The sequence below is a fragment of the Panthera pardus genome, unplaced genomic scaffold (genome assembly GCF_024362965.1).
Source record: "Panthera pardus isolate Hobbes unplaced genomic scaffold, ASM2436296v1 HiC_scaffold_6, whole genome shotgun sequence".
Lineage (NCBI taxonomy): Eukaryota > Metazoa > Chordata > Mammalia > Carnivora > Felidae > Panthera > Panthera pardus.
The window spans coordinates 39,451,241-39,473,427 of NW_026526991.1; the positions used below are offsets into that span (position 1 = coordinate 39,451,241).

Consider the following 22,187-nt stretch of genomic DNA (forward strand, 5'->3'; position numbering starts at 1 on the left):
CAGGTCATGATCTCACGGTTCGTGGGTTCGAGCCCCGCATTGGGCTCTGTGCTGACAGCGCAGGGCCTGGAGCCTGTTTCAGATTCTGTGTCTCCCTCTCTCTCTGCCCCTCCCCCACTCGCGCTCTGTCTCCCTCTGTCTCAAAAATAAACATTTAAAATAAATAAATAAATAAGTATAAGTCAGCATTATGGCTTTAGTTATGTATATAATATAATTTGTGAAGCCTAATAAAATAAAAGAAACAGTGCTTGAAAGATGCTTTTGATTATTTTGCCTACTTATGGACCTAAGATTATTTTTTAGATGTTGTGCTTTAAACTGCTGTGAAGTCCTTAGCTGGTATATTACCTGTGATCTTGGTTTCCTGTTACTCATTGCCTTTTATAGGTGAGCCCCAACCACCCCTGTTCTCTTTCTTCTGAGAAACACATTAATCAACTACAACAATTTACCCATGAAACTATAGTATCAGCTGTCTTTGATTTATTGGACTCTATGCCTTTGGCTTTACAATCCTCTTTGGCGTAAATGGACAGGAAGGTATAGAAAAAACTCATATTACCTTATTTCTGGCATGGATAGGTACAGGTAAGCTATACTGATCTCAGGTGTTATCACTATTTTTGATAAGCTGAAGTTTTTTTTTTTTTTAATTTGCTATTCCTAGAAGAAACATTAAAAATAAATGATTAGGAACTTAAAACCATAGTAACATTCCCCCCACCCCCACCCCCGCCCCGCCCCGACCCTGGCGTTTTCCTTCATAGCTCATGAAAAAGATGACTGGAAGAAATTAGTCCTTCATGTAACTTAAGAGCCTTTACGTTAAAAATAGTAAAACTTAGGAACACAATACACACCAAAAGCTGTCACTACCAATGAGAAATTTTAGGAAAATTTGCATAGAGGATTTCTATTGTTGAATCTTAATAAAGTTGAGAATTAGTCTCTAAAGGATGACGTATGTTGTCTTCAAGGAAGATTTTTTTCTATTTGCAATCAGTAATAAGTTATATTATCTTGTGTAAATATTAGGATGTGAGATAATTACCTATATTCTCCCATCTTTTGTATATTATCTCTTTCATATAGCTTTTCTAATGGAAATCTCTTTAGAACCCTACCTCACTGACAAAACAAATAGTATTTAGCATTTCTGCTTGATTTCTTGTGAATGTGGCATTAAAATGTCAGTTGAAAAAAGCTATTTGTCAAACAAAAGCATACTGTACTAGCATATTAAAGAGACAAAGATATTATCACAGCAGGCTTCATGGAACTCATTAAAATGTATGTAAACCAGGAGCAAATAATATATAAAAGAGAACTTAGCAATCAGGTTAAAATTAAGTAATAATAATATTAAATCCATAAAACAGCAATAATTACTTCCCTAAGAATCATTTAACTTAATAACTGCTCTTGTTTCAGATGCTTATGTTGGCTTCTAATGGTTGGTTGGTCATATAACATTTCCCATAACGTACATTGATACAAACCAAACTTGAGTTCATGACTAGATGTTTCTGTACATCTGTTGATGTTGTAACATATAGGTCATAAACATCATTAATGCTATTGAAATAAACAAATACAACCTGGAATTTGAAGAATTAATGAAAAATACTCAAGAATCCACAAGGAATAGTCTGTGGCCATGCAGAACACAGTTTCATAAGCATGAGGCCTATGAGGTGTCTTTCAAAAAAAAAAAAAAAAAAGAAAAATCTTTGATGATTTCTCCAGTAGAGTTGGGGGCAGTGGCAGTTTGAGAAATCATGACTTAACAACTAAAGTTGTATTCTCTTAAAATGTCTTCCATTAAAAAAAAATTAATGTTTATTTTTGAGAGAGAGAGAGAGAGAGACAGAGACAGAGAGACAGAGCTTGAGCAGGGGAGGGGCAGAGAGAGAGGGAGACACAGAACGTGAAGCAGGCTCTAGTTTCAAATGGTGTTTCAAGTGGTGGGGCTGGAACCACAAGCCGTGAGATCATGACCTGAGCTGAAGTTGGACACTTAAGCAACTGAGCCACCCAGGCGCCCCAAAATATCTTCCATTTTAAAATAATCACTTCCAAGTAGCTGTTTTGTATTCATAAATGGTAAGATACATACATTTTCACACTATTACTGAAATGAAATAAGAACATTTTTTAAAATGGTGTCTTGGTACTCATGAACCCTCAGAAACACATGCTACCAGGGACGAACACTGAAATAGTAGAAATTGGGTGAAGTTTAGAATGAAATAGGCCTGAATTCAATTCCTAGATCCTGCCCTTACTAACTCTGCAAAAATCATTCAGTCTCCCTGAACCTCTGCTCCTCAATCTGTAGAAATGATACATTCTTCACATAATTATTATTAGACTAAATAAGATAAAGTGGGAAAACTCCTTAGTATAGTGGCTGACAGCATATGCATTTTCTTCGTCTTTTATGGTATCAATGTACTGATTACTGAAAATGTTTGGGATACAGTAGGAGGAAAATCAGTTGTCCAAACATGCTAAACACATTTAGACTGAGGGCCCTTTTTTCCTATGAGGCATTTATTTGTTGAGTAATGTCTACAAGGTTTTAAAAAAGGAATAATATCATAAGCAGCAAATAATTCCAGAGCACAACTAGCTCTCGAGCTCTGGAAGAATTTATCTACTTCACATATGTGAACAGTTTATCCCTAGAGTATTTTTTTTTCAACCTCTATCACCAAAGGATTAGGCCCAATTATAATTAATTCTTTAATAATGAAATTGATACCCTTTTCAAGCATTTAGACCAGATACTAGATTAGAGTACACTATAAAATATGCTTCTGAGTAATTATGACCTAATTAATTATTTTAGACAGCTTTTGAAAGTTTGATTTACTAATTGGACTCTCCGAAATTGAAAGCAGGAAATAGAGCTGTCCAGCCCACCAGAGGCTTCATTCCATTTGGCACGAAACCAGAGTGAAAGTTGACTTAATTTGTGCTGTTTTGCATGGTTGGGTTTGACAAGTGTGTTTGGGTTTCATAAAATAATCAAAGGTCATTTCTGGCCTGGCTTTTTACGACTACAACTCACATGAATAAGAGTGAAGTCCAAAGCATGGCGGGAGTTCTACGCATGATCTGTACTTCCTGCCTTCCACTTTTAGGTTTGCTGCATGGGGGTGTGCTTGTGTAAATAAAAGTATTGAGTGGATACTGCCAAATGATTACACTCAACCCTGAAATATGGAGGTACATAACATAGTCTACAGCAGTTCCTGCTTGGCGGGTGTAGTCTTGAACAAATATGTTCTCTGAGTCTCCTTTTGAGGCCAAGGGCAGTTTGATCCTAGGGTGGGTGCACACTAAGATAAAAAATTGGGGAAGCTTAAGTGAATGTTTCAAGTCTGGGACCCGATGCCCACATCCTGATATCCTGCCTTTTTCCACCACTGAACATGAAGTAGGTACGGATTTTTTTTTAACCTGGAACCCCCCACAAATCTATGAGATCTCTTTCCACACTAACTGCTAGAGAGAATCATCTGTGGCCTTGCTTGTGTTCATATATTGTTATGTATTTGCTTCAAAGTTCATATGAAACTGTTTGGAAAGTTATGGTTTTTATATGATCTTAGCTTTATAAGAAATTGTTCTCTTCAGTACTCCAGGCAAACCAGCTTAAAGCTTAATTGACCCTGGAAAAAAACCACCTAGAACCTACTGTTAAAAATAGCTTTATATCAATATAATTTCCCAGTATTTTTAATATCTAGATGCAATGAAGTACATATCTCTGAATTCCAATCCCAGAGTTCTAGGACTCTATTTTTCTGCTTAATATAGGAAGCAGCATTTAAAGTCAACTTTAAGAATTCAATACATGCAAGGACAGTATATTTGTAGAGGGGACCTCTGAACAAAAAGGATAGGCATGAGCTATAGGATTTTAAATCACATAAAACTACTGTTTTAAAAAATTTTTATTTATTTTTGAAAGAGAGAGAGACAGAACATGAGCAGGGGAAGGGCAGAGAGAGAGGGAGACACAGAATCCCAAGCAGGCTCCAGGCTCTGAGCTGTCAGCACAGAGCCCGACGCGGGGCTCGAACTCACAAACTACAAGATCATGACCTGAGCCAAAGTCAGACGCTCAACCGACCGAGCCACCCAGGCACCCCTAACATAAAACTACTTTTAACCAACATCTGTAATATATAACATTATGCTCTTAACATCTCAAATATTTTAAAATCTGTTCTTTAATGAAATGTTTATTTTTATAAACTGGGGTGAATCTTACAACCAAAGTGGGTTTTCATGGCAGAAAGTTTTCTCTTGCGTATGGATATATGATCAAAAAACATATGCTATTGACTACATCAAGGAAATATATAAATGAACTTAGGCAATGTGTACTTCTGATCTATGTTTGAAAGTTTTAAGGTTTTATTCAGATTTCAAAGACCTATTAATGTGGACTCAGTAGCCCTTTTTAATGTGAGAACACTAGAAGATAACCAAATTGGAAAATGCAATTTGCTTATTTAGAGTCTAAGCCAGTGGATTTGTCAGGTAAACCAACCAAACCAAGATGAGCTGGAAATCATCAGTTGTAACAAAGAGGTTACAATATGCCTCACTCTTCTCCATTACTATTTTTGAGTGTCTTTTACATCCCAGATGTGGTTTTATTGGCTAAGAGTTATTATTTCCATTGTATGAAGTCAGTATTCGACTAAGTAGAACCCACAACATTTAATGCAAAGAAATGCAGGATTGCTCTTGGCTCCTGGGCATTGACTGTCTGCTCTCTCTAGATGATGACATGGCCTAGATATCACTGAGTTTGGTTTGAGAACCAAAAGATGCGACACTTACTGTTAAGCCAAAGCACGTAGATTATAAATTCAAGATTTTCTGGAATGATTCTGTACACTGGTATATAAAAATGCAGTGCTGCAAAAAGAGATGAGCTTTACAAGTCTCACTGCATGTCATTAGAGGAGGCAGTTATGAGCCTCCTCTGGGGTGCTGGGAGCAAGGGAAGCTATCACGAGATATACTACTATCCTTTGGGGATACCATGCTTCTCATAAAATGCTGTGTGCCTAACTAATTAAATGGGAGCATAACTTTGCTGTATCCGTGTGTGTTTGTGAGCATATGTACAAGCGCTTTTGTGTGAAGGGTGTGTGTGTGGTAGAGTCTGCACATGTGCGCATCTTTGTGCGTGCATGATGTGGTCCGTTTGTTGTGTGTGGATCATACGTGCAGGCACGTGGTTGTGTATGTGTGTGGTCTGCTCCTTCCAATCCATAATGTAATTCATTTTTGGGAAATATCTCCTTTTCTATCTCATGAATAATTACTTTGTTCTTTTATAATTTCTTCAACCCTTTATCTAGAGCGCTAACTTTCCCTCTTCCCTTTTTCCATCTTTTTCAATTTTCTGCTCATTAGCAATTAAACCATAAGGTACTGAAAGGAAGGAAAATTCAAACCAATTCACAGAGCATCTTCTATGTGTGTAAATACACAGACTAAAATGTTCCATTGTCGTTGCATGAGTGACTGTCCTGTAGACTTTAACAGATAGCGGGGCATGTGTCAGATCTGATTCAGATACTGGGAAAGGATTTTAACGAATTTTAAGGTGTTATAATAAATATTCAAAAATCATTCTTGATTCTTTTTCTCAAGATTTATTTTTCTGTTTATCTTCTTGCCTTTAGTGACTGCTAATTATTGTTACTGGGATATGTGTTTAAGTAGCAGCAAGATAGGAAGAAAGGTAAAATATCAGCCTTATTTAATACATTATCTGCCCACAATTATGGCAATTGGCATCAAGTTTCTGTCATTAAGCAGAGCAAAAATCCTCCTCTGATCACACTCTACCCCTGAATTTCTAATTAGAATGTTTGAAAAGCAGTAGAATGGAAGCATGTAACCCCTCAAAGTTCTAGAAGCAATAGAAAAATCAGGGGTTTTCTTAGGATTGATGAGGGAAGGGCTGGGGGATAAAAAGGAAGAAACTACAACTTCAGAGTACATTAGCAGTGGAATTGATAGTAAGTGGTATTTACATGGGGAATCATTAGTTCGTATTAGGGGCACTGATGTAAATTAGCATTATCAGTCTCACAGAGACCAAAAAGAAAACACACACACACACACACACACACACACACACACACACACACACAGTAGGTTTTGCATATTTAGAAGTATTTCAATGCAGTAATTTGCAGATTGGGAGATAAATTCTCTTGCCTTCTGACTTCTTTGTTCCATTATAAAGACATATTAAAAAGTCTGTTTCTAAAATTTGTTAGCTAAGGAGTGAACAAAGATCTTGTCTTTTCATGTATGAAAATGGAAATCTTTTGGTAATAAGAAAAATAAGCTTCCAAATTAGTGGAGAAAAAACTATCTAAGATTTAACTTCTAGTCTTATATAAAACTCAATCCCCTCATTTCCACTGTGAGTTCTGAAACACTCTGAAATATTTATTTTTTCAAATAGATTTCCTCACTGAAAGAAAAGTTTATATGAAATACTATGTGAGAGAGTAAATCATTACATTTTTTCCTTCTATCTTTGGCCTGCTTTCCTTCTTTCCTTTCTTCCTGTCCTAAGTCTTTCATTTCTCTCCCCCCTACCTTCTTCATTCCTTTCTTCTTTGCTTCAAACATTCTTTGAGTCTAGCCCTCAGTACTGGCATAGGGTCTGGTACTGTTGAATGACTGACTAGAATCATGTACTGTGTGCTAAGCATTATGCTCAAAGTGCTGTATTGCTTTCTGGGATGGTGGGATCGAGGAGAGGACTAGGCTCCCATAAGGATGGCTGATTTTGCTCATAACTAGCAGATCAGATGGATGCTGCACTAGAGCCACGTCCTAGATGCTCTGGGAATATAAAAGACAGGGAGAAACTAACTCAGCTTAGGAAGACGTAAGGTCAGAAAAACTAGGGCCAAACTCTTGAGCTAAACTTCTGGTGTTTGAAAGAACATTGTACTTTCTGGAATGGTGAGTAGGGCGGTTTTGTGTTTCCATGGGGCTGGAGGGTAGTATACGTGTTGCTTAATCTGTTTTCGGTTTTCCTCTGTTTAATCTTCCAACCTTTTTGTTTGTTGTTCCCATTGTCCAGTTGTTATTTCCCATCCCACATTCCTTCAGAGACTCTGATGTCATTGGGTTTTGGAACTACTACATATTAGACAGAAATATACTGACTGCCCATTTTCGTGTTACCTACTTTTTGTGTAATACTGTAAGATATTCTCTCTGTGTCTCTTTGTACTTGCCTCTCCCCCTCCATGTTTATTCAGGTATATTGAATTACTAGGGTGCTCTGGTTTATATGGAGATATGGAAACAGACTGTACAGACTGTCTTTAAGGACAAAGTCACCATGAGATGGCATCCTAACAGACAGCAGGAAATAGCTATGTATATATTTCCTACTCAGTTTTCTAGGGCATAGAAGTTTGGTTTCAAAAACATTACTATGTCTTCTTCTTTAGGCAAGTATTGCCTGGGTAAGCATAATCTAAAAAATTCTTCAAGGGCATCAACAGGCAAGTTCTCTAGCCACCTTAATAAAGGGAACTGTTTTACACACAAAAAATCCATAATCCATTTCTGAATCTAGAGCCTATAAATGGTCTCCCAAGAAGTAAGATGAATTGCAAAGTACCCATACCACTTTTGTGAGGTTGAAGCGGTGCCATATATAAAACTGCTATACAAACTGTGAAGTGCTCTGTAAACCCAAACAATAATGCTCTCATTTTAGATAACCAGAAGTCAAGCATGATCAGAAAGATGGAATTATTATTGTCTTGGGCAAGTGACCTAATCTCTCAGAGTCTTAGTTTCTGCATCTGTAAAATGAAGTAATGACATGCACCTTGTAGAGTTGGCAGAATTATAGGTGACATGTAAAACTTGCACAGAGCTTGAGGAAGGTAGGGATTTAATACACTATAGTTATTTTATTATTATAACGTTACTATTTCTAACCATTTGCAATTTTAGGAAAATCAAAAACAGATCTTTTATTTTTTAATTTTAATATATTTTTATCTTTTAGAGAGAGAGAGAGAGCACCAGTGGGGAGAGGGGTAGAGGGAGAGAATCCCAAGTAGTCTCCATGCTCAGCATGGAGCCCCACATGGCACTCAATTCCAACAATCCTGAGACTGTGACCGGAGCCAAAATCAAGAGTTGGATGCTCAACTGACTGAGCCACCCAAGTGCCCCAAACGGTATCTTTTAAAATTTATAATAAAACAAGTACTTTGAACTCAAGCTATTTTGGATTCCAGGTGTGCAAAAAAATAAGAAAACACCTGTGATTTTATATTTGAAGTTTCAGTGAGTATGGAGGATTTATAAGAATGAAGTTTAAGCCTTTCAAGAATAAGAGGTGCACTGGAATGTCTGGGAAAATGAAACAAAGAGGAGAAGAAAAAAGAGTAACAGAGAAAACACAGCTCTTTTATGGCAGCAGCCTGGACAAGTGGGTGATTTTTAGAATGATAATAAACACTCACCACCCCACGCTCAGGGCTGCTCCGACTTCATGCACAGTGGGGAACCTTCTTTGTCCTTCAGTATCAAATTGTACATGCAAGTTATTTGTAACAGAACATTGAAAAGTCAATGAAGGCAAACCTGGTAGGCAGCTACTGTCAGAAAACATCTGAATCAATAGGACACTATCAGAATAGTCTTTCCCAAGCAAAACACAAAACTGTATTAACCAAAAGCATGACAGCACTGTGAAATTTCCTCACTACAGTAATTTGAAGCAACATAGACCTGGGAAGCAGGTTTTAGTGCCTCACCCAACAGGTCAGAAAATAACAACAAAATGTTATAGATCGTACTCTTGAGGATCACCTAAGAGATGTGATGGTTCTGGATAAGAGGCAAGGTCGTACACTTACTTCTTTACTCGTTTCTATAATGCTAAAAAAAAAAAACTAACAGAGGCTAAGAAAAGGATTATTTTTCTTAAACTTATCTTTTTTTATTGCTACTATTATTCTATTACCAAGGCTTCTACAGAATGAGCGATTAAACAGCAAAAAACAGCAAGAAAACCATTAAAACAATGATTTTCCGTGGGCTACAGATAAACTTCAAGCCCTTTACTTTGACCTTCATGATCTCATTACAGCCTCCTCCCTTACATTACCATATACCATGTGCTTAACTAATTCCTTAACAACGAAAGCAGAAAACCAGCATGGAAGTAAGTCATATAAGGTCCGTATGGAATCCACTTTCCTTTTTAAGTTATTCAGGCAGTGTCTTAACACTTAACACTTAACAGCCATGTCTACCTGCTGGCTTCCAAGTATTTCTTATCTTCATACTATTGTATTTAATTTAGAATGTCCATCCATTCTACTGTAATGTAAATTACTTTGTCGTGGAGACAGTGTTTTGCCCTACATATAGCTCCATGCATGGTATACAGGGGGTAGTGTGAGGTGTCAGAGAGCCAGAGTCCTGCTCCAAGAAGTTCTGATCTCAAAATCCAACTCTGATACTTATTAACTGGGAAAGTCATTTAATCTTTCTGATCCTCAGATTCCTTATCTGTAGGATGGTGATAAAGCTTTTCTGAGAGAAGACAGACACGGATAAATACATGTGTACTGTGTGTATCTCACATTCAGTAAATGCTAGCTTTAGAATTATTAGTAAGCATCTAAGGAATGCTTATTGAAAATATGAAAGAGCTCGGGGCGCCTGGGTGGCTTGGTCGGTGAAGCATCCGACTTCGGCTCAGGTCATGATCTCACGGGCCGTGAGTTCTAGCCCGCGTTGGGCTCTGTGCTGACAGCTCAGAGCCTGGAGCCTGTTTCAGATTCTGTGTCTCCCTCTCTCTCTGCTCCTCCCCTGTTCATGCCCTGTCTCTCTCTGTCTCAAAATAAACGTTAAAAAAAATTTAAAAAAAAAAAAAAAGAAAATATGAAAGAGCTTACTGATTTATCCAGTAAGTGTTGGGCCATAATATTTCATAAGGCAGATGAGAAGTTAAATGGTAGTATTACAAAAGTCGAAGGTTATAAATTTGCATTTCTGTTTTGAATCAATAACCCCCTCCCTATTATTCATTTATTTTTAGAGAAAAGTCAATATAAAGATACCCCTAGCTTTATAAATCTTCTAAGAACTGTTGGTGTATAAAAACATCAGATAATCCAATGAAGACAGGCTAATTCTAGTCTGAGCAGTTAAAACGTGGCATATTTATGACTCAGACACCCTAAATTACCTTAAACTCATTTGTGTCTTTTGCTGATTGCCTATACTGAGCTAGTTTTCTGTGATTAATTTTAGAGTCTATGATATAAAAAAAGAGATGTCCTAGAAGCCACAAACATTACATTCCTGTATTTTGCATCTTTAGTTAGGGAATTCACATAAAAAAATTCCACTTAAGACAACTATATCATACAATAAATTATAGGTAAATGGATAAACAGAATGCAGTATATACCACAAAGGAATTATTGAGCCTTAAAAAGATGGCAATTCCGACAGATGCTACCACATGGGTAAACCTTACAGACATTATGCTGAGTGAAATAAGTCAGACCCAGAAGGATAAATACTCCATGACCCCACTTATATGAGGTATCTAGAACAGTCAAATGCATAGAGACAGAAAGTAAGATAGTGGTGGTTTCCAGGGGCTGTGGAGAGAGGGAATGGGGGGTTATTATTTAATGGGTATGGAATTTCAGTTTGGAAATATGTAGAAGTTCTGGGGGTGGATGTTGGTAATGATTGTACAACAGTGTGAATGTACTTAATGCCACTGAACTGTACACTTATAAATGGTTAAAACAATAAATTCTATGTGTATTTTCTCACAAAAAGTGAAAAATAAATAATATATTTGTATAAGGCTAAAGATACAGCCCTTGAAAATAAAAGCTTATTGTAATGGAGTTTTTCAGGATGTAGATAAATCTAGCTTTAAGTGAGGAAAAGTAAGAGAAAAGAGAACTTTCGATAAAGCCAGCTCTATGATAGATCTGGGTTAAGAAGGTCATCACTTTGGTTCAACTAGCATTGAGCACCTACTCTGTGCCAGGGTCTGGGATAAAGAGATTTGCCTACCATACTGCGGGAGTTCTCCTTCTCATGCAAAGAGAAACTCTTGAAACATCATTCTGGTATAAGTCTAAGAAATTTGTGTGTCTAAGAGTAGAGGTTTCAGCCTTGTGTAGACCCGAGTCTGCATCAGGCTCAAAAATTATAAGCTGTGTGACGTTAAGGAAGTCAGTTTGCCTCTCAGAATCTCTGCAATGTATGAACTATGAATATAAACTTCTCAGAGAAATTACATAAAAAGCACTCGGAGAAAGTAAGTGTTCAGGCAATAGTGGCCACTGCTGTGTGGTAATCTTAGGACAGAGATAGGGGCTGGTTGGGGCTACCTAACCAGCTGTCTGGGAAAATAAGGTGCAAATAGGCTGGCCTGGCCTCACCATGCCATCTCTGTAATTGTTGATGCCAGCCCAGAAAGAGGACAGCATTTGTCTGATCAACACTAGTGGGGGGATCATTGAAACCATATATTTTCAACCATAATTATAATAGAAATTGACTGTTAAACATTGTGGATGATTTCCTTGATCTGAGCTGTCCAATAGGACGAATGGAATAGATGGTTGTAATGGATTGAATGCTTGCATCCCCTCCCCCGCCCCACCCAACTCACACACTGAAATCCTAACACCCTTGTGATGGTATGAGGAGGTGGAGGGTCTCTGGGAGGTGATTAGGTCATGAGAGTGGAGCCCTCATGGGTGGAATTAGTGCCCTTATGAAAGGGACCCCGAGAGATATCTCGCCTTCTTTCCACCACGTGAGGATATGAGGTGAAGTCTGCAACATGGAAGAGGGCTTCTACCAGCACACAACCACAATGATACCCCGATCTCAGACTTCCAGCCTCCAGAGCTGTGAGAAGTCCATTTCTGTTGTTTATAAGCCACCCAGCCTACGATATAGTTCATTACAGCAGCCAGAACTGACTACTGGTACAAACAAAGGAATTTCCTTCATGTGGAAGGGATACTTAAATATTTACTACATGAATTGATGCTTTTATATTTGGGGTATTTAAAACAAATTTTAAAAATTACAAGGTAGGTGAATGATACTTAATTGTGTACATTGCATAACGTGAGAAATAGAGCACAGATAATTTCTAGCTTACTATACTTCATTGAGGGAGCTTTAATCACAAACCGCAAAAACCCCCTGGGAGAATTTGAAGGTATTAAAATAAAGGAATTCTGGACTCCTGTGTAGAGGCCTGGAAGGAAACATAACACCTCAAGAGCAGCGCAGGGGTGCTGCATCCGGAGCCTGCGGTGTCTGTCCCCAACTCTCTCCATCCATATGATTTAAATTCGCTTCAGGATCTCACACTGCCTAAGATCCTTTTTCACTTGTTTGTTTGGTTTCACAATTGTGTGGGTAGGGTGTGGAGGGAGCAGGGAGAATGCACGGCTGGTGTAAATACTTTGATTCCCTTCCTTTCTTCTGAGAGGTTTCCTCATACCAGTCACACTGACACATTTTGATCAAGAGAAAAGTGGGGCCGGGACGTTGGAAACCAACGCCACTTTAAAGAAAAGGCAGCTAGAGAATATCCTATCAGGAGCAGACGCACATCAGGTAACAAGCCAAGGTGAGAAAGAGAGAAGTCAGTGTGGAAAGCCAGTTTTAACTCATTGTCCACATTTTGGGCGGGATCAATTGAGTATCAGCAAAAATGGAGAAACATGGTGCCCCTGTCTTCCTCACACTCGTCTAGTTCCCATCCCCAAGCCTGCAAATACTGTGGTTCAATGTAGACTGCGGATTTTCATGGGTTTGTGCAACCACTTTAGGTAAATATCCATCTCATGAAATGGAAAGGAAAACAGCTTAAAATGCATTTTGTTACGTAACTCTTTGGTAGGTTGGGGACCACCTGTTTTCTCCATTATTTCCACTGACTCAGTGACAAACTTTGCTCTACCTTTGTAACCCATATTGATAACTGTCCAAATCTTAGCCTCATTGAGAATAATGGATACATTAATAATTACACAATGAGGCAAACTCATTTTTTTCTGGAATTATGTTGAGGCCTAATTCAGATAAATGAAAAGGCGTGTACTCTATAATACAACATTATTATTAGTATTACCACATAGATAAATGCTCCAAGACATAAATCGAGGGCATGAAGAAAATCTCCTTTAAAAATAGAAAAAAATATTTTAAAGTCCAAAAGAGTAGGAAAAGCCAAGGCTAAATCTTTCACACTTCAAACATTACATTCCTAATTAAAAAGAAATAACTTCCCAGGAGATGTTATGGCATATTGTGTGTATGCTAGATGCAAACATAAAATGGATAAGCAGAAAACTCTGACCAACTTGCAAAACTGCTGCTAAGAATTATTTCTTGCAAGACACTTCAGACTACTGAAAATCCAGATATTATCACGTTGGGGGTCATGCGTGTTGAGCATTTGCTTAGAGACATTATTTCCTCACGAAACATTTCATGCCAATTCATTAACATAGACTTTGCCAGGATTCTTTTGGAAGTGGAAGATAAAAACAATAGCAGGGTTAAGCAATTATATTAACCATAATAACATGAGATAAATTGCTCAGATATACAATGGAACATATGCTGAACCAGATTTTTTGTATTTTGGGAAAGAAAATTGCTCTTTATGTAAGGATTACATTTAAAAAAATTTTTTTTAACGTTTATTTATTTTTGAGACAGAGAGAGAGAGAGCATGAACGGGGGAGGGTCAGAGAGAGAGGGAGACACAGAATCTGAAACAGGCTCCAGGCTCTGAGCTATCAGCACAGAGCCCGACGCGGGGCTCGAACCCACGAACTGTGAGATTGTGACCTGAGCTGAAGTCGGACGCTTAGCCGACTGAGCCACCCAGGCGCCCCAGGATTACATTTTAAAGAGGAGAAAAATGAGAAGATATTTACCGCTAATCGCATTTTGCTGATATAGAAATGATGATTACTAAGATTGGGATATACTTATCTTTAGAGGCAGAACAAGATTCGACATTAAGAGGGAGTGGTATTAGTACTGGTGCTCAGTGTCAGTATTATAAAGAGATTTTTATGGCATTTGCAAAAGAATGACTCAAACAACAAAGCCAAGTACAATGGTACATGTAAAATTAACAGAAAATAATTGATGTACAAAACTGAAGAGAAAATTCATAAACAATTCTTTATCATAGGGAAACCAGCGGAATGTGAAGTTGTGTTTTCTGAGATTTTCTTGGTAAAAAAATTTTGTGATTTTGATTTCCAATATCACACGCATGTTTTTATGTAATTTTTTGGAAGGAGGGTGTATCATTTTGCCATGCAATGGCATAAAACTATCCTTAACTTTAAAATGGTTTATGTAATAACATATGTTGGATGTATTTTATTTTTGGAAGCCTGTTCAGCCTACAGTTTGGTGAGGTTTATTTTCTGTGGAGAAAATAACCCCATTTGGTACTCCAAAGGAAGTAATTTCATGGTAGGGTAGAAAGCCTTTTTTGGTAACGTTCACCTCATAATGTGTACCGATTCAGCTTTCCTTATAATAGGGCCATGAAGACTGTCGAAATGTTTCAAGTCTTTTGACCTCCCTGAAGGGGAGTCATGCTCTTGACCTTGTGTGGTTTCAGTATCTGCTTTACAGAGTAAGAGGTCTTCAAGGAGAGGGCTCATGGTGGACCCCTCCTAGAGCATGTCCACATCCTACTGTATTAAAACCAAATTTTATCCTGTATTCAAACCATCCTCCACATCTCTTCTTTCTTCCTTCACATTTTCTTTATTCTTTGCAGACTTGTATATTTTTAAAAATTTTATTTTTTTTAGGTTTATTTATTTTGAGGGAGACAGAGACAGCACAAGTCAGAGAGGGGTAGAGAGAGAGAGAGGAAGAGAGAGAATCCCAAGCAGGCTCCCCACTGGCAGCAGATGCGGGGCTCAAAATCACAAAACCACCAGATTGTGACCTGAGTCAAAACCAAGAGCTGGACGCTTAACCGACTGAGCCACCCAGGGGGCCCCTATTTTTTTTTTTTTTTTATAATTTTAAGAGAGTGTCTCTTTAATATTGCAAAGTAGATATCTTTAATAGCAAACATAACAACAAATTACTATTTGTTTATATTATTGTACTAACTTCTGTAATAAACACATAAGATGTATGGAATTCTCAAACCTACAAAATATAATTCATTATCTTCATTTTTATAGATGAGGACATTGAGGAAGAAGTTAAATTGTCTTCTTGAGGTCATATAGCCAGTATGTGGCAGAAAGAGAACTTGAACATAGCTCTTTCATCCACTGCCAAGATTCTTAATTACAAAAATAAATAATGCAGTCTAAAATAATGACCTGGTGCAGACAAATAAGTGAATAAATCAGAATGTTAGAACAGATCAAAATTAGCATAAATTATTTAAATAGCTGAATCATTCATTTTAACCTTTTATTAACTTAAGGCTTTACATATTGTTGATTTTAAAGCATTTCTACTGTATCTTTCATAAGTTATATTTCAGAGTCATGAAAGATGACGCAGTTTTCAGGAGAAAATAAAGGCAAATATCAATGCGAATATCCAAATTAAAGATTGTTTCTAGAATTACTGGACAGACTTTATCAGTAACTATAACAGCTAGCTTTATATAGTGCCCACTGTCAACAAAATACTGTTATATAACCAAAGTCACTGCATATCTTTAACTCAATTAACTATCTCAGTCATTGAAGGAATTAAAACATCTAGAGGTCTAGCTACTAAATAGCCCTATGTCCCAAAGCTAATAAGTAGTGAAGCTGGAATTCAAATACAGAGGGTGAGTTCTCATTCTTTAGTATCCTAGGATATAACTAAGTCATTAAATATGTTTTAGCTTTTTATCATGGGTAATAATGACTGCAGGAAACCTATCTTACCCAATGTCCCAGAGAGAGTGAAAAACTGTCAATCATTTATTAAATAAAAACATACTGATTCTAATTATGGTTAGTCAGATGAATATCTTAAAAAGATAGTCTATTACTGTAAGTCAAAGTACTATTATTCTCTCCATGTAGTGAACATTGCAGTATTTGTAATTATACTAAATGTAAGCTACTTGATGACAGAGGCTATGCTTTGTTTACTCCTATAACACCAACACTCGGGAAAATGTATGCAGTAGGTACTCAATGGCAACTATTAAATAAAGAAGAAAGAAGAAAGAAGGGAATGAATTTCCAAAGTAGTACCAAAGATTTTAAAGGAGATAGGTCCAGATAATGTAGTAAGCATAAGATATCTAGGAAGCACAAATTGGGAACATCTATTTTGTGGGAATACTCTACAAACAAAATCAACATAGTTCTGTGCCTGTAGGTGACCTTTTATACTTATGGCTATTATCCATTTCAACTTTACTTCTACTCTTCCTATCTAAAGATAGTTGTCTTTAATAATTAAATTCTCCTACCATGGTTTAATTTTGGCATCTGAAGAATCAATGCACATGATTCAATTTAATGTTTATTGATAAGTGATAAGGAAAAGTGATACCATCGGTGCACCCAGTATTTTACGCAGACCAATGACATTTGAAAAAGATCTATTCTCTGCTTCCATCTCTTCTCACTGTGCCATCATTCATATAGGAAAATGCAATATGCTTTGCCGTCACTTCACTTTGTGATGTGTTTAGGGAAAGGGGGAGTTAGACAGACCTGAGTTCAAATGCTAACTCTGCTGCTTACTAACTAGACTGACATTATAAAGCCTTCATTTTTCATTTTCATGAATCTACAAAACTGTGATAACATACGAAGTGTTCTTTTGATAACTAAGTAAAATGTCATCATCATCTGATTAGATTATAAATTCAAGGAAAAGGGAAATTTTTTCTGGAGGACCATTATTGTCTAGGGCAGACAGTAATCGACGACTTAGGTTTCATCATCAACACACCGTTTGTGAAATGATATATTGGACTCCCAAAGCAGTAAAGGAAAACTTCATACAAAAGGAAGTCTTTTTATAGTAATCTAAGGTTTTCCATAATAACATAACTAAAATTTATAATTAAACATCACTATACTCATATATCTAATGTGATCTCAGGGAATCTTGGGAAGTAGATTGGGCAATTTCCCCCCCATTATTTAGATAGGATAACAACGAATCACTGAGGTAATTGCTTAACTATTGCTGATGATAGATTGTATGTGTGTATTATTGTTATATATTATTATCATCTGGTAGTTTTTTTGTTTTTGTTTTTGTTTTTTAGCTGAGCGATCTCCCTCTGTGCTCCAGTACTCCTTACTAAGAGACAGGGAGATGGGTGAAGCCAAGACTCAAACTCAGACTCTAATTCTGTGTATAATTCTCTCTTCTATTAACATTCTAACGAGCTTATCAAAATACAGTTTTAGTCAGACAGAGACAATATAGAATTTGATTAGCATTTTGGTTGAAAAAAATTAAGTTTTGAGAACAGGTTTCTTGAGCCAATCTAAGACCCTCAGTTTTTATACAAGTACTTTCAGCTAATTTGTCAGGAAAAAAAATGGTGGTTAATTAAGCCAGAATTTTTCTTGATTCTGTCACTAGATATGAGAGCTTAGATAAATGAATTGACTTCTCTGGCCCTCTATAAACGAGGATAGCAGAGAAGGTAATGCCTGTAAAATGAATATACTGGACTAGAGAGAAATTTCTCTTAACTCCGTGCTGTTACATGCAAACACATACACACACATAGCCCAATACTCTTTGATTATAAGGACTTGTTATTTCAAATAGAGAATGGTTTGACTAATTGAAAGTTGTAGGGGCATTTGCAAATAATATTTATTTACTAGTGAATCACGAAACACTTTTCTAGTTAAAATCTATTTTCTCTTAAGACTTGTCTTCTGAAAACCTCTTGTTCTATTTGGTGTACCAGCAAAGAGAGATTGTTAATAATAATCATGCTTTGAGTGAGAACATCAACTCCCAGTAGTATTTAAAGAGGTTTAGTAGATCTATGATAATGTGAATAGTTTCCAAGAAGAATGCCTGAGCATCTGAGTGCTTTTTTTAAATGTATCCTCTTTGTTGTTGTTGTTGTTATTATTATTATTATTATTATTATTATCATCATCATCATCATCACTATCCAGTATATTCTGTCTGCAGAGAACCAACCCTTAGAGTTTTTGAAAGTACCACCGAACATTTGTTCAGTAATAGTGAAAAGTTATTATTTTAAGATACAATTTCCAAAGGTCCTTTTCTTATTTTTCTTATCTTTAAGCATATTTTTTCTGTGAAATATAAGTGTAATGTGCTCTAAAGATCTTTAGTAATATTCTAATCAATTACCAAATTGTTCTTAAGCAATGAGCTTTGAGGCAAAACTATAGGTTTGTAAGCCTTTCCTATGCTAATTTATAAGGCTTGATTTAAATACAAATTGTAAAAACTCATTTATTATTCACGGACTTGGAACACAGACACATATTCTATAGATTAAAGACAAGAAAAATACTGCATTATCCAATGTCTTCACTTTCTATCATGCTTTATTTTATGTACTGACATCCCTAATTCATGAACTCTTTGGAAAAAGACCTATATTAAGACACCTCTAGTGTTTTGACAATATTGTTTTAATTCAGAGTATTTCTCTTCAAAAATATTTGTAAAATCATTAAGGCATAAACTCTATTTTTAAATTTGGGCTTGAGTTAGTAATTTTTCCTTACAGTGTTTTAGGAGTCATTTAGTATGTAGTTGTTAAATAAAAGACCATAAAAGCTAAAAGGAAAACTCCCACAAAGCACAAACACACCAAGAAATTGCATGTTTTCTTTCTCAGAAACATGCATATCATTTTCTCTAGGATTGCCCCAAATGAGCAGAAGACCTAAATACTTACATCAATTCTTTCCAAAGGATGCCATACTAAATCCGATTTTAATATAGTTATGAAAAGTACAATCCAAACGAAACAACTTCTATAAGTAACACCTGAATAATAGACCCAATCACTTAAAGATAGGTCAAAAAAATAGCCGTTGATGGCTCTTGACAGTGAAATTATAAGATGACCAAGAAATTGTGAGGGGTATAAATATTAACTGCTTCTTGTATAAAGAATATAAAACTAATATGTATGATTCTGTCATTTAAAAATTCAACCTAGAAGTGAGTTTGCAAACTCATTTGAAAACAACCATGGCATTAAAAGGGAGATAACATGGTTCACCAATGTGGACTTTGCTTTTCCATCTTTATTATTTTTGATATTCACATATTTAAAATTTGTAATTGCTTGCATCTAGGAAATCGTTAAAATGTTACAAATTCTACCATAAAGAATGGTATAAAAATTTAATTTTGCTCCACAAAAAGCATACTTAGGAACATATTTAGGAAAACAATTATTACTCTCAGTTAATAGCTGTATAAGGAAATGTAAGTCATAGTTAAGTTGTGAGAATATTAGAAATGTACTAATGAGAAGCCTTTAGATTTAAAGCCTACGGATGGTTGCCCTTTTTTTATTTTTTGATAATTCTAATTTAAAGACAACAAAACAAACATCTTGATTCTTCTTAAAATTTTGTTCAAAATGAATATATTTTTCTAGCACATACAGAGAATGTGAGGCACGATGCTTAAATTTTACTTAATTTTTTTCTTCTTTAGAATTAAAATGATACAGTGCTAGTCAAAAGACAGGATGGAATCAACATAAACACGTTCTGCCATATAGATGTATCATAAGGATTACCTTGGCCTCTTATTTAAGAGGATTATAGGATAACTGATTTTCAGCTTCCTCCAGTAAATTGGGATTGAGTTTTAGAAGGTTCCTTCTAAAACTCGCTTGCTATATTAATCTCTTATCTTACCAAATAGAAAGGCGAATATTTCTATAAAAGAAATTTGTAGAATTTTATAGAGGCTCTAGTCATGTTATGATATCATGAAAGCACTTACTGTTCTGCGAGGAATTCTGGGGTATTTTCTTCTTTCTTTCAGATTCTTTTTTTCTATAAAGGAAAACAACATGCCCACTGGTTAGCTGACTGCATAGTTCAGAATCATTTCAGATTGTCATTAATGTGACTGATTAATTTTATTATGTAATATTTCTACTAAAAAATCTTGAGAGATATATATCCAAATACAATATAACATCACGTATATGTACATTTAGTATATAGATTAGAAGACAGAGATTGTTAGGGATTTTAAAGTTGGTTTGAAGAACTAGAGATCAAGATTCTATTAGTAATTGATACACTGATTTTTGTGATGATGCTTCTTGCAGTATAGCTTTTCTACTTTGAAAATGAAACAATACTCATCTAGGTAGACATTGTTAGAGAATATTACATTATTTATTTAGAATCATACAGTTATTAGTCAATTAAATACATGGTGCTATATTTAGTATTGACATCATAGTTGACTCTTAAACAGTGTGGGGGTTAGGGGCACTGACGCTCCTTGTAATCAAAAACCCTTAGGTCACTTTTGACTCTCCCCAAATTTGACTACTAACAGCCTCCTGTTGTCCAGAACCCTTCCTGATAACATAAAGCCAGTTAATGTATATTTTGTTTATTATGTTTTTTTGTTATATAATAAAGTAAGCTAGAGAAAAGAAAATGTTAAGGAAATCATAAAGAGGAAAAAATACATCACAGATTTGAGTGGACCCATGCAGCTCAAACCGTGTTGTTCAAAAAGATTTGACAAAAATGTATATATATCCCCCACCAGGGGTAAAGAGAAAAATAATCTCACATCGCTGTGTTAAAAAAAAAAAAAAAAAAAAAAAAAAAAAAAGTACAACTTCTAGTTTAGAGAGTAAGAAAATGAAATCCTTCCCAAGAGTCAATATCAGGAATTGCTTTAATGTAATAAAGATGTCAAGAATTTCTGATTTGATTTGACGTTAGCAACTCACAAATGAAAGATTTCACAGTGCTAGAGACAAGTACCTTTTTATAGAAGTTCTGATCAGTTTTAGTCTTCAAAAATTTAAGTAGAATGAAAACCAAGAAAGAATGAAATATTTAAAAATAGGTTCATAATAGGCATGTTTCTCTGTTTTTATAAGTTCTTACAGAGTCTGTTTTGAACAGAACTGCAGAAATGTAATAATGCCAGCAGCTCTGGCAATTGGCTCATATAGGTACTCAGCATAAAAGATCTGAAGTGACAGCTGTATTTCCAAAGCTGCATTTACTGCATCTGTTCAATGGTTAAGCCTCCAAGGTCTGTTTTCATTTTATTCCTGCTTGAAATGCAACTGTTTTCTAGTAAGAGCCATTAGAAAGAGCATTGTAAAAATGTGCTTAGATTTGCCTGGCTGACTCTTAAAATACGACTTTGAGCCGCAATCAATTTTAGATAAGATTTCTACGTATAGTTTCGGTTACTGACACTTTTCTTATTAAAGCAAAAACTACAACCAAACTCTGTGGGTGTACATATTAAGGCACCAGAGTAACACAGACCTCTTTACAAGAAATACAGGTGGCAGCGGGGGGCTGTGGGGGTGGGTGGCCCTGCTGGAGTCAATGAAGGCTTTCTACTAAAAATCTAAGAGAATATTTGACATTATATTTATTACACATTGAGACTTACCCAGGGGCCGGCTTCCCAAAGGGATGCAGTTAAAGGATTAAACAGTTTTTGTGACTTACGAGCCATCTGCAGGGATTTGATTTCATTTTGGTTTTACATGCAGATCTATCACAAGGATGAATGGGCAAGCCTTTTCTACTGTAGGGGACAAACAACTATTTTACTTTTAATCTATGCAGTGAATATGGATGTGCACAGTATTTTTCTCGTAGCTAATTTCTCTTGCGTGTATAAACATCTTTCTTTATTTTAGAGGAAAAATGTGAAAATAGCACAGGATGATTTTGCACTTTCTGCCAACTGTCTGGCTTTTCAGTAATGTCATTGGTATCAGTAGGTCTGACTCAGAAAGCCTCCTGGTATTGAGACTTGGTACTTTTATGTGTTTATATGATACTTAAAAAAATGTGAATCTTTTTAGGGAGATTTACCTATTTTTCACAAAACAGTAT

General features: G+C 36.0%; 1 protein-coding gene across 5 annotated transcripts in view; it reads right to left on the minus strand.

Moving 5' to 3' along the window:
* The window catches only part of SYT1 (synaptotagmin 1), a 543,967-nt gene that overhangs the window by 330,723 nt on the left and 191,057 nt on the right, over positions 1-22,187 (minus strand). For 4 of the 5 annotated variants that reach the window (XM_053894954.1, XM_019455189.2, XM_053894952.1 and 1 more), the window contains one exon: positions 20,077-20,129. The exons of the other annotated variant lie outside the window; for it this stretch is intronic. The gene's annotated coding sequence lies outside the window, so the exon portion shown is untranslated. The remainder of the gene's footprint in view (positions 1-20,076; positions 20,130-22,187) is intronic. 5 annotated transcript variants of the gene reach the window in all.